This window comes from Tamandua tetradactyla, chromosome 20 (genome assembly GCF_023851605.1).
Source record: "Tamandua tetradactyla isolate mTamTet1 chromosome 20, mTamTet1.pri, whole genome shotgun sequence".
Classification (NCBI taxonomy): Eukaryota; Metazoa; Chordata; class Mammalia; order Pilosa; family Myrmecophagidae; genus Tamandua; species Tamandua tetradactyla.
This window is the reverse complement of record NC_135346.1, coordinates 40,714,653-40,728,439: the sequence shown is the minus strand read 5'-3', so window position 1 is coordinate 40,728,439 and position 13,787 is coordinate 40,714,653. Positions and strand designations below refer to the sequence as shown.

General features: G+C 42.8%; 1 long non-coding RNA gene across 2 annotated transcripts; it reads right to left on the bottom strand.

Moving 5' to 3' along the window:
• Nucleotides 1-9,974: 9,974 nt before the first annotated feature.
• Nucleotides 9,975-13,488, bottom strand: LOC143664562 (uncharacterized). Of its 2 annotated transcripts, none has more exons than XR_013166513.1 (3): nucleotides 13,413-13,488; nucleotides 11,257-11,311; nucleotides 9,975-10,238 (listed from the first exon to the last, which is right to left on the bottom strand). It is a non-coding gene; the product is annotated as an uncharacterized LOC143664562 (long non-coding RNA). The 2 variants fall into 2 exon arrangements; XR_013166512.1 differs by lacking the exon at nucleotides 13,413-13,488 and adding an exon at nucleotides 12,833-12,901.
• Between the last annotated feature and the right edge of the window lie 299 nt (nucleotides 13,489-13,787).

The window sequence follows — 13,787 nt, the reverse complement described above, 5'->3', positions numbered from 1 at the left end:
TTATGTGAAAGCATCTTTATTTTTTATATTATTTATTTTATATTCAAATAAGTGGACTTGTTTGTTTCTTTCCTATTATAATCAGGAAAAATAAATATTTTAAGAGTTTTTCTGAAATCATACTAGCTTGAGCCATATATTTTCTCACACACACAAATAGTGGCACTCAAGTACCGTGTCTATCTGTTTCAGCATTTTTATATTAAAACTCTATCCATGCCCTAGAAATGACTGGAGATTCCCTGGTTGCAGGACTAATTCAGGGTTGGACAAAGAGGGAAAAAGAAAGTATGAGGAGCAGATGAAAACCCAAAGAGAAGGAGTGTTTGGAGGGGAAAGAGGGCAGGGAGTTGTTGCCAAACAAATCCCACCATTTTCCAAAGAGTCAGGCTCCCAGTAAAACAGACACCATCATAAACAACTCTCCCCAAAACAAAAAGGGTTTGAAAGCCCAGCCAATGTCGAACCCAACAGAAATCAATACCACAAAATCCCAGCAGAAATCACGAAGAAGGCGGTCCCCAGAAATCTGCTGTGCAGGGCTGTGACATGCTCATTCACCTGAGGTGGCAGGTGGGCAGGTACGGCATGGAATGGGACCAAAACTGTGTGGTTATCTCAACTCCCTCTCCCACCCTCTCTATGTTTCTCCAAGGAAAGTTCATTCTTCTCTTTGGTTTTGTTTTCCTGACAGAGATAAGCTGAGCCACAAAAAACATCACCTTATCTCTTTTAGCTTTGGTAAACTGCGTTTAGGTGCAGAGTCTGAAATCCAGATACCATTATTCATTTAACTGTTGTTTGAGAAGGCAGACAGATAGGTTCTGAACTCTCTTACAGCCCACCTGTGTCTCCTCCAGCCTTGCGTGTGCTGTGTCGCCCTCACGGGATGAATTCCTATCAATATTCACCACTCACCGTTGGCCATCTAACTCTCTCTCTGTCATGTTTCAACCACTCATTGCAGCCTAAAAACACACCATGGTAATTATGGACTTAAGACCTTGCATTCTTGGCCCTTGATTCTGAACCAGGGAGGGAAACCAAATAATGATCAATTCATAAAAGGAAAAGCCCAAACTAGATTCTGTCCTTCCTGAGGCCCAGCCACCAGGATGGTGGTGGCAAATGCCCCAAGTAGAGTGAAGAGCAGAGGTGTAGGGCCTGGGGAAGCTCAGGCTTCCTCATGGGGTCAGGACCCAGGGAGGGAGCCCGCTTGAGGAAGTGTGGAATGCACCATCGTGGCTCTCCCATTCAGTTCTACCTGAAACTCCTTCCAGCATTCTCTGCCCTTCCCCCTCATTTTCACCTCCATTTCTACTCAGTTGCCAAGTTCCAGCCATCGTTCCTCAGACAGGCTGCCTGCCATCCATCTGCACACCTGCCAGCCCAGTTTATTTCTGTCCCCTTCTCTCACATCCCCACGGGCACCACTGTTTTCTTCCTGATAGACTACTGCTCCAAACCTGTACTGCCTTCTCATGACTACTTGGAGCAAATAGAAACTTTTTCTCCAAGATTTGCAGAATCTCCATTAACTGCCCTTTTCCTATCTATCCAACCCTATCTAATAGTCTTCTCCAACAGCAACTTGCAATTCCAGGGATGTTCCCAATATGTCAATTCACTCCTGTCTTTGAACACTCCACTTTTCTCAGGCAGAAATGCTTTTTCCTTCTTTAAGTTCATAAAATACCTCAATTGCCCACAAATCTGGCCTTCACCAAGAATCCTTCCTGGCTATACCAGCAAAACTCTCCCCTATTTAAACTCAATCACACTTTTCTCTCTATACTTGATTTTGTTACATGGGCTGGTATAATTCATTCATTCATTCATTCATCCATTCTGTAGTGAACATTTGTTATTTTGTTTCAACTTTATAGCACTTTTCTCCCTACGCTTTTATAATTAATTAATTAATTCACTTTGTTTATTCATTTATTCATTCATTCTATAGTGAACATCTGGTGTCCACTATTGATGCATGTCCAGCATGCATTCACCCCACTTCTGATACAGTATCCCAAATTTTTTCTTGGAAATCACAACTTTCCTCACCTTCAGGCCATATGTTCCAGGGGAGGAGCATTCCACTCTGACTCCACTTCCAGCCATCGTGACTATTTCAGGGGTGGATATGTTGACCCAAATCAGAATAGGTGAGAATTTTGGTAGGACTAATGGCAAATGTTCTTTGCCACTGGACTTGGATTGGAAACATGGGAATCTGGAAGTGCCAAGAACATCATATGCAGCCTGGAAATGAAGCCAACACTAGGGAAAGGTGGAGCTGAGAGATGAACAGAAACTGTATACTATTGCTATCATTTCAGCCCCTGGATGGAGCCATGCCTGAAGTCAGAAAACTGGGCTTTTCAGTTATGTAACCTATAAATTTACTGTCTGATTAAACCAGGTTAGATTGGGTTTTATTATCATCTCCAACCGAAAGAGTTAAAAGTCAAACACATTCACTCATTCACTGACTCCTTTATTCAACAAGTTCATGCTATACCCCTACTTTGTGTCAGGCACTCTGCATAGGAGTCAAAACAGAAGGACATGATCCCTGCCCACAGAGCTTACAATCTAGAAGGAAAGACTGATGAAGGAATTGGAAACTGCAATATAGAATGGCTGAATGTGAAGGCATTCAGCATAGAGAGATGACCGAAAATTGGGGGACAGGGAAGCAACTTATCTTGGAGAGTAGGAATAATCGGAATAGACCAGGCTAAGGTTGGAGAGGTAACTGCATGTGCAAAGGCTAGGAGCCAAGAGACACTATAATTGTTTTCCAAGTATAAATCTGGCCTCTATAAGCACAGCATAAGCTCCTTACCGTTTGTATCTTGAACTTTTCCTAGATTGTGAACAATATCTGACATGGAGGACTTGTTCAGAAAAAATATTTGCAGACCCATTAATATCTGTCCTAATATCTAAGGATAATTCAGGCCCACATTTTCCTTTTCTTCAATGACACCCCATGTCTAGGATGCATTAAAACAATAATAACTAGAATAAGAACAGTGCCAATAATAGCTAACACTTTTTGAGTCCTTACCACAGAACAGACACTGTTGTAAGTGTTTTACATGTATTAGTAAATCCTCAAAGCAATTCTTTGAGGTTGCTATCATTATCTTCCCCATTTTACACATGAGGCTACTGAGACAAGGACAAGATTAGTCATCTGCCAGGGTGGCAGATACTTCTGGTTGACTGACCAATAGCCATCCCCCCTGTTGCTTCCTTGCTAACAGAACGTTGGTTTCACTCAGGGGATCTTGTGTTTCAGGGGAGGTGGAGGCCGTCCCTAGGCCCAGGGCTGAGTCATAACTGACCTAAATCAATGACAATCCCATTCTCATTGGCAATGACTATGGTGTGAGGCACAATTACAACCAATGGGCCATGGCGGGGGCAGTCTTCCAGGATTCTTTGCTAACCAAAACAAGACACATGAATGGAAATACTCCCTTTCTACCTCTGGACATTGTCATCTGCATGGGGTGCCTGGAACTGGGGCAGCCAGCTTGGAGCTATGCAGGGAACCAACTAAAGCACAGGCTGACTGATAAGAATGATGGCATGGAAAGATGAAGAGTCCGAGTCCTCTGAAATGTTACTGAGCTCCCGCCTTAGCCAGCCTTGGTGGTGGCCTTCCTCTGGCCTTCTTGTGCTATGACATAATATATCCTTTCTAATCTAAGAGGCCATCGATTATAAGAAGCACTATCGCACTGTGTTCAACTAAGATAGAAAAATGTGTTGCCAAGTATACTATGACACAACCTTTCTTATCATTCAGAATTTTTATTTTACATTTACTGAAAGCTCTTTTAGACTTATTTATGCTCAGAATTCTTTTACCATGTATCACTCTCATAAAAAAGGAAGTACAAAGAAGTAAATTAGTTAAGGTACTTCTAATGCTGGCTGTTTTGCTTTGAAAGTCCAACTCTTGTCAATCACATTTCCACTGAGTCATCAGTGCCCAAGCTTCTCCATACACACCTGTCCTCTGTGCCACCAGGAGCATTGATGATGCAATGTTTCTTAAGAGGGGGCTCCATTGCGATCTCTGGGGGTTGTTTCCAAAATATCATTGCCATTCTCCAGGTTTGGTGCGTAGGAACAACAATTTCGTGACATACCCAATATCAGAGATGTTGAAAATGTAAAATGTTTGTGTGTACTTGTGGGTGATCCTTACGTCAAAATTATGACCTGAAATTCTTTTTGTTAGAAACACTTTTCGCTTGGTTTCTGTTATTTGCCACTAAGAGATTCCTTTCTGCTTCAGCAAGGTCTCCAGTATAACAAGTGGCAGAGCTTGAATTTGAACGCAGTCATTCTGACTGCAGAGTGGACCGTCAATCACTGTTAAATGGCTTTGTGTGTTAGCTAATGTGACTGATCTGATCTTTTTGGGGGGATGTACTTCTTAGTACAGCTCCCTGGGATGCTGTACTAAGAAGGATTCAGAGGCCATGGTCTATTGCCTATGACCGCTATGGAGTCCTTAGTGGTGAGTCATGTAGTATAAGCCACGTATTTACCACTCCTAGACAATCAGGCTAACTCTCAACTTTTATACAGAGTCATGGGTTCCCACAGCTGGAATGGGACCAGCTTCAACCTAAACACTTCGGGACCAATAGGTAGGCCAGCCTGCCGTGAAGGGCCAGGTAGAGTGTACCATTCATAGGTAAAGGAAGCTCCAGATTTTGTGCACTATGCAGCCTGCACAATTGTACATGGCAACCCTTCAAATGGTAATTCCCTATTTAAGCCTTCACATCCAATTGCAATCATTTATTCTGGGATTTTATACGCATTATGAAGGTCAAGTTATTTTTATGTCTAATAAATTTCTCCTGTTTAAATTGAATTCTCTTCCTGAATGACACAGACTTAAGAATAATACAAAGCATTTAGTCTGGTTCTTTAGAGGCTCAATATTCATCAGATATCCTGAATGAATACACATATACAGATATAATGATTTTGAATCATTAAAAATTCTTCATATATTTGAAGATAATAATTCTCCTATTTCACTAACTTCTCTAAGTTTTCAGCTTTTTTAGCTTCTCTGAGATAAGCAAACTCAAATTTATTTAACAAGCTATAACCACCTGTCAGGAACCGTGCAAAGCACCTTCATTTATGATGTCAGTTCTTCTTTCCCGTAACCCTATGAGGTAGATGTGTGATTATTCCCATTTTACAGATAGAGGAGATTGTGGTGGTTAGGGGGCAGGTGCTGCAATTAAGTGCCTTTGACTCAAAAAGCCCATCTCCAAGATTTGCCAGCTCTGTGATCTTGTGCACATCACTTAATCCCTCCCTACTCCAGCTCCCTACTGTGAAGTGGAGATGATGACAGGACCTACTGCCCGGGGCTGCCCCAGAATGTGAAGTATTCAGCAAATATCTGGCCCTTAGTAAATAATCAACACTGTTTTGCTGCTATCGTTATTTAAACTCCATCATCCCACAACTGGGAGGGAATGGAGCAAGGAACTGAACTACCACCTCTCTAACTCCAACACAGGTGTGAAAAAGACCTGAGAGACCCTGCGATCAACCTCCTCATTCTACAGAGAAGGACCTGAAGCTCATGGTGGATAAGCAGCACAAACTTAGCTAATGGGGAGAATTTGGTTTTCAGAATAGCCATCTCTCCCCTCTGCTTCTCTGCTACCTACAATAATGCTTCGAACTTTATCTGATGGGTCAAGTCTTCACTTTCTTGTTAGGATAAATGGCAAAGTCTTTGAGGAAAGAAAAATTAGCCAACTCATCAGGAAGAACTTAGAGCCAAGTTCTGTGTCACAGAAAGACTGTCCTCCTGCAATGCCGTGCTGACGGTGCTTCCAAGGAGATCTGGGATCTGGTACCTATGCACAGGTCTAGTCCAGGGGAAAATGCACGCTGGGAAACCTCCACAGCCCCACAGCAATTACAGGGCATCATTAGCTCACCCGGGGGACTGCTTGTGTGAATTAGTACCTCCTATTTAAAATGAAATCCAAGATAATAAATTGTCCTAAAGGACTCAGATGTCTTTAATCACGGTTCTATCTTCTCCCCCAGGCCCTGTGACTTCTAATGAGTCCCAGCTCACATCCTGGATGAATTACTATTGAAGGAGTGTGTACACTCTGAAAATAAACCAACAGCAAGACTCAAGTTTATTCTTTAATTCACTCTCTATCCAAAAATAGTTTCTTTTTAAAGAACATTTCTTTAAATAGAAGAATAAAGGCTGATTAACCCTTTATGCTTCATACCAAAAAAAAAAAGTCAGATTCATGACATGTTGATTTATGAAGTGATGTGAACTTTAAACATATGTGACCCTTGACAAGTTTCTTCCCATCTTGGCCCTCAGTTTACTCATCTATAAAATGAGGACAATAATCTCTTCCCCTCATGGTTGTTATGACAATTAATGTAAGTAAACTGTCTAGTTCAATCGCCAGCATATAGAGGCAAATGTTACATCTTTGCAAAGGCTAATATTTTATGATGCCGTGGAAAGTTGTGTGCAATTTGAATTTGGGAAATCCATCTTGTTTCCTGTTGATTTACATAATTTCAGAGGAACTTCATCTTTTTGCTTCATTTCTCCTGGGTCTGTAGCAGATGACAGCTCTTAACTCTGTTTTTCTATCTCTTTCCAATTTCCGTCAAATACTCATGATATATAAGCAAAATCTTAATGGCTCTAGGGAAGTACTGCTTAAAGGAATCCTGTGCTGAAGCAAAGTAGTTGCCTGTAAAATGAATGATAACTTCTTAGTGTATCTGATTTGTAAGTAAGTCTATTGCGTTTCCATCAGATGAGCCAACATGTGGGAATCACTCCATTTGGATTTTCCCAGCCACCTCATTTGGTGCAAAAGAAATGAGGTGTAATTCCCTATCCTCCAAGGAATTGAAAGATGATGCTGCCCCCATTGCCCTCAAGAGAGTGGTGTGATGTTGTTGTTGCTTTTTTTTTCCATAATTCCTTCCTTTTCCTGCATTTGGAAGAGGAAAGGGCCCCCGGCAGGGTCATTCACAGCAGTAGTTATGAGAGAGGGTTTTGTGTGTGAGTGTGTGAAACTGGGAGTGGGTGTCTGAGAAGGAAGCTGAACTTCTGGACTAAAGCCTGGTAAGATGGAGCCACTGACAGGAAGAGCCCCTTGCCCAAAATAGCTACCACCTCCCTTCCCAGCACCTCTTGCCCCCCTTCCCTCATGTGCTCCTCATGGGGCAGACCCAACCCCACCGTGAAGAAACCAGAACCCAGAGGGACTCTAGTCAAGGACACCATGACTTCCTCCTTGGCTCTAAGGGGATGAGTCAGCCCCTGGGTTCTCCATTGTTTTAAAGATGAATATGAATATGCACTCCCTCAGGGGAACCGTGGAGTTTAAAGATGAAGCCTCAGCCATTATTCATAGATTTAATATATACCTTGGTCCTGGCGGGCACTTCAGATTATGAGAAGGCTCTCTGAGAGGGAAGCTAAGAGTAAATACTAGGAGAGGAAATATTTGAGGATGTTTTTGCCTAAACTTCTGTTGTGGATATAAAATTCAATCACAGTTCTAGAAGCTCCATTCCTACAAATGGCAAAAAATGTAAAGAGATGAGCTCTTCACATCAAGAAAACCATCACTTCTCTGGTAAAGTCCATCTGTTTTTGGTAATTATTAAATCAAATGGAAAGTTCTCTCTCTCCCCCTTCTCCTTCTTGTCTCCCCAAAAGGGAAGTTCCCAGAGGGCTTGTTCTTGCCCTCCTGGCCTCAGGGGAAAGTATCTGTCCCAGGTACCACGTGTGGTCCTACCTGGCCCAGGTACTCTCCAATGCCATGATCACCTTTCTCTGAGGCACATCATTCCCCTGGGGTTGAGTATTGGATTCTCCCCTGGCCGTGCCCACTGCTGAAGTGTCCACAGCTGATGTGACAGTAGCACAAAGTATGTTGTCCTCCTTCTGACTCAGCCCTCCTTGGCCCTGTTGATCCTGAGACCCAACTGTGTTCTCTCTCCATAGGTCAGCTTTGGCTCTCCATACCCACGAGCTGCTATGATGTCCTCTCAAACACATAACAATGACCCTATGGCAAGCACCTGGCTCTTACTGCCTTCCTCTCCCCTGTCAAGGGGCTTGGAGACATTTTCTGATCTCATCTATGTCCACTGGAGCTGAGAGGAACACGAAGGTAGCAGGACTTCCATCTCCACCTAAAAGTGCCATGCTGCCATTTCTGCTTTACTGAAGACACCCCTTGTTGGCCAGGGCACCTCGACAGGTGGTTTCTTCCTAGAACTTCAGCTCCAGTTTCTAGATCTCAACTCCCTCTCCCATTTCTTCATTATTTCAACAAAAAGTTAGAGGTCAGGGGAAGGTAAAACATAAATATCCTGTCTTTTATCTGCTTTGGAGTTTTGCTGTGAATCTTCAGAGGATCCAAGGAGAAATGTATCTAAAGCACTAAGCCTGATACCTGACACATAGAACATGCTCGATCAGTCTTACAAAGATAAAGATTCTCCATCAGCTAACAGAGTCTAATTAAATATTTAATCAGTTGCTTAATGGATTTATTAATATTCCCGTATTCTTGTCACCCATGCCAGCACAATATCTCACATATAATAAGGGCTCAGAAATTATTTGCTGAACTCATTTGTTTTGAGGGATGAAATCCAATCTGCCTGAAGACGAATTCTTTCCTTTCCCCTGGGAGTGGTGGTAGTACAGGAAGTTCATCTGGGGACCCCAAAGGGACCAGGGCATGAGCTGGCTAGAGAAGGGGTGGGTAAGTATGGGGCTTCCCCACCTACAATAGTCTTGCTCTATGTTCTTCTTTCTTAATTATTTGGCAGGAGTCCCCTTGAAAGCAATGGCTGAATCAAGTTTAGGGAATGGTTTTGAAATTGATGGGCTGAAGGAAGTCCCCTTGAGTCAGAACCTGAAGAAAGTGAGTTTTGCTGAGCAAAGGAACTCATCTTATCTCAAGGTGGGAAGACGTTGCGGGAAGTAACACAGGAGCAAGATATTCATACTCAGAACTGTGTCTAGCATACAGCAGGTGTTAGATTGGTAGAATGAAGAACAGATGAATGAATGAATGAATGAATGAACACTTAATTCTTATTAGGCTTTCTAAACTTTACCTTTCACCTCCCCTTTACTGAAGGTCACCATGTGTGATTTTTCTTGACCATACTTTGGCTGTCTTAGTTTTGAAAAACAATGTAAATAGGACAGCAAATGCCCAAAAGGGCATGATTTTTTTTATTTTTATTGTATAATATAACATATATACAAAGCAAAGAAAGAAGCACTCTTCAACAAGTAGTTACAGGACAGATCCCAGAGTTTGTCATGGGCTACCATACCATCCTCTCAGATTTTTCCTTCTAGCTGCTCCAGAAGATTGGAGGCTAGAAGGACTATTTTTTTATCATCACAATTGATATTTTTTCTTTTTTGTGAAAAATAGCACATGTACAAAAATGCAATACATTTCAAAGCACATTGCCACATTAGTTGTAGAAAAGATTTCAGTGTTTGGTATGGGTTACAAACCCACAATTTTAGGTTTTTACTTCTAGCTGCTCTGAAGTACTGGAGACTAAAAGAAATGTCAATATAATGATTCAGCAATCATACTCGTTTGTTAAACCCTACCTTCTCTGTATAACGCCACTGTCACCTTTGATCTTTCTCCCACAAGAGCATGATTTATTATTGCACATACACAAGGAAATCCCTGGCACACCACATCCCCAATCCTACTGGCTTTAATCCTATTTAAAAAATCTTATTTTTTTAAATAAAAAATATCTCAGAAAACCCTATAATCTATTCAACATGAGCATCTACTCTAGGTAAGAATCAGTACAAAAGCTTTGAGGCAGGGATGTAGAAGTAAAACATAATTCCTGCCCTCAAGAAATTAAAACCTAGAAAGGAGAAAAAAATAAGTACACAGAAAAATATTTAGTTACAGTAGGAAAGTTATGTTACATTGCATTGGAGAGATATAGTCATTTCATGTTCCAGGGTTTCAAATGAGCAGGTGAGACTCTTGAGGACAGACTGGTGAGGGAAGAGGAGAGGAGATTCCCTGAGTCACGAGCATAAATCAGACTCAGCATACAGTGGTGGCACCAAGAGGACTCCCAGGACGGTGAAGGTCTCCATTTCTCACTTGTAGGGGTTCCTGAGAAGACATTGGGGGAAGTCTCAGTAATAACAGTTGCCACACATAGGTATGAAACCAAGAGTTTGATGTGAATTGTTATCAGGGAATCCTCTCAATGACTCCCCAAGACAGTGGGGGAGACGTGTTGGGGTCTCCCCTTCTTCTTTTCTTGTATAACCTCAAATTGTTTGAGGCAACACTATATCCAGTTAAAATACCTTTTATCCTGGCTCCCTTTGCAGTTAGAGTTTGGTCACTGGGAACAGTTCTGACCAGTGTGGTATAAGATGAGGTCACCAAGTGGGGCTCTCAGGACAGGTGCTGCTGGCTCGTCTCTTCACCCTCTTGCCATTTTGCCCTTTCCCTTTGGTTGTACCTGGTTCTGGGGCCATCAGTGTCTGGCCCTGAGGCTACAGCCACACACTTACGGTGCTTGGAAGACAAGAAACCTGGGACCTCAATGAGTCCCTTCAGCAACAGGGCCAACCCTGAACTGCCTACCTATGAACTACTTGTTACATGAGAAAAATAAGTTCCTATTTGGCTAAGGCCTGGCTGCCAGACCTGTTATTTACAGCAGAACGCAATCTTAACAAACACAGGTTGGTGATATTAACATCCAGTTGCAGACTAGAAGACCCAGGCTGAGAAAGAGTTTCACAACTCGTACACAGCTAATCCAGTACTCAAATCAAGACTAAGGCAGAACAAGACTGGATGACTTCGAAACTACACTGAGAACCTACGAAACTACTCCAGAACCACAATTGTGTTTGTTTTTTTTTTTTTTTTGGTGCATGTTCTGGGAATCGAACCTGAGTCTCCTCCATGGAAGGCACGGAAACATATTTTTAAAATAACTTAGGGTGCACGGGTGGTTCAGTGGTAAAATGCTCACCTTTCATGAGGGAGACCTGGGTTCGATTCTCGGACCACGTACCCCCCCCAAAATATAATTAACTCAATTAATAATTAATTAAAGAAAGCAAACTTATACAATTTTTAAACTGCTTACATAAGCCTTATCACAGCCTACCTTGTATTAGCTGTTGGTTGGCTCTCTGTCTCCTAATACATTGTTTTAGAATCTCCTAGAAAGTAAACCAAGACATAATCATGCTTATAGTACTCCTTTCTCCCTCCTTCCCATTGCTTGGCTTGGACTAAGAAGGCAATCAATAAAAGCTGGTTAGATTGATTTTTTTTATAAGCTAATATCACTTGGGATGATAACCATTCCTGGGAAAGCCTAACCCTTTGGGTATGGATAGGTGTGGCTGTGCATGTGTGTGGTTGCACTGGTACATGTGTGTGAGGTAATGTGTGTGTGTGTGTGTGTGTGTGTGTGTGTGTGTGTGTGTGTGCGCGCATCTGAGAGGGAGGACCCGCGGAGGGATGTTTTTCATTGTGTCAAATCCCATCCTCCCATCGGCCCACTGCGACCTATAGTGACAGCACCAGTGATTATTTTAGTGATAACTAAACTTTTATGCAGGACCTGAAAATTTAATTTCCTTGTGGGAAGCTGTAGAGAACTAAGCTTATTTGGGGCCAAGAACCCACGAACTTTTCCAGAACACCAGAGACAGTTCTCGGCCTCTGGATTTTCTTGAAAAATACGAAGGCATCAGCACATATTTGAACACCCGCTATAGAAACGGCTCCCGATCCATTTTTTTCTCTATGCCTTTGCACGTCAGAGTAGGAGGGAAGACACAAGTAAAGCTTTAAGAAATCATTTAACTCATTCCATGACCTGTGAATTTCTTTTCTCCTTTGTTCAAATACTTTTCTTTTCTCTCAAGTTGCTTGTGTGGTTGGGACCCTGATGAGACTGAGTGCTTACCGTATGGCAGGCACTGTTTTAAAAGGGTTTACATGTTTTAATTTATTTAGTCCTGCCATTTTAAAGATCAGGGAAATGAGGCAGAGCGAGGATAAGTAACTTGCCTAAGGTCACACAGCTAAGAAATGGCTGAGCTGGAATCCTAGCAGTGTAGCTGCAAAGCCCAAAACTTAACCACACGTGTTGCCTGATAAGTCTGGAAATACTCCTCCTGGTGTCTGAGTGTGTAAGTTCCCTGCATGCAAGCAAGAAACTCGCTTAAGTTAAGTAAGTAAAAAAAGGAGGGAGAGAAGAAGAGGCACATTTCCTACAACTCACTGCCTGAGAGGCTAATTCCCAGGGAGGGTCTAATTGTCCAGCCTTGGTCACGGTTCACCCCTTGACAGGGGTAGGTCACCAAAACGGACCATCTCCAGGCTGCTTTTGAGGGAAATGGAGAGGTTGCTAACAGACCAAGGTGATGTGGGTGCCAGGCAGGAGAAAATGACTGATACACATGCTACCATGCCCCTGGGGAAGGTCTCGCTGAATTTAATAAAGCTGGTGTTGAATCCTGACATAAACTCGGCACCATGAGATTGACAGTCATGTATTTTCAAGATGTCCAACCTTAAAGATTCATCCTTTCATACATTCATCTATTCGCTAAATAGTCCCCTCTAGGTCCGACCAGGATGCTGGGAGATTCACTGCTTCCAAAGATATACAGTCCACATGGAGACACCAGACATATAAGCCCATTCATTCTGCAAGCTCTGTCACATACCACCACAAACGAGGCACTGTGGAAGCACCGGGCAGAGAGCACTGAACACGTCAGACACAGTCCTCACCACCGCGAGGCTTATGCTCTACGGTAACTTAGAATGAGCATTATGATGGGGCAGTGCAGAGATCTGCGGGGTAGGGAGGTGGTTGTGAGGACACAGTGCAGAAGGGCTTTGTGGATGTGCTGCATAGCCTCCTTTTGTGTCTCCCAGATCCACTCCACCTCCCTCCATCCTCCTTTGCGCCCAAAGGAAGCTGGCACTTAGGTCTGTTTCACCAGGTTCTCTTGAGCCTTCCGGCCAGCCCATCAAGGCACCGGCAGGAGACTACAGAGCAGATCAAGGTGCCTATTTGCTCAGCTCCCTGAGTGGCCCAGGTTGGCTGCCTCCCTCCATCTAAACTCGCAGGTCCAGCCAGTCCCCCTCTTCTGTAACTCCCTACTGTGACCCCCACTTTCTCCAGACCTAAGTAACTTGCTCTTCCCCAGCTCAGTGAGACCCAGCAGAGGGACCCACCTCCAGCTGCTGCAAGCTCCAGTGTGCTTCAATTTCCCTTGTTGAAGGTAAACCTGCGCTCACCTTTGGAAAAAGTCCCCTCATTAAATTCTCTTCATTTACTTGGCTGAGTGAACCATCTGCTTCCTGCAGATGGTTTACCAAGAAAGTGACATCTTGGCAGATACACACGCTGTTAAGTAACAATAGGAAATAGTAACATCTTAGGTGATGTGCAGAGCAGTCAGCCGCAGAAGGAGCTACCAGGTGCTTCTAAAAAAAGTCCTGCGAAAGAACTATTATCCTTGGTTTTATTAATTCAGTATTCTAAATGAAATGTTAAAATTGGGGAATTTGTTCAAAACTATGAGACACCATTTCATACCCACTATAATGGTTACTATTTAAAAAAAAAAAAAGACCAGTATTAGAGAGGCTATGGATAAACAGGAACACTCG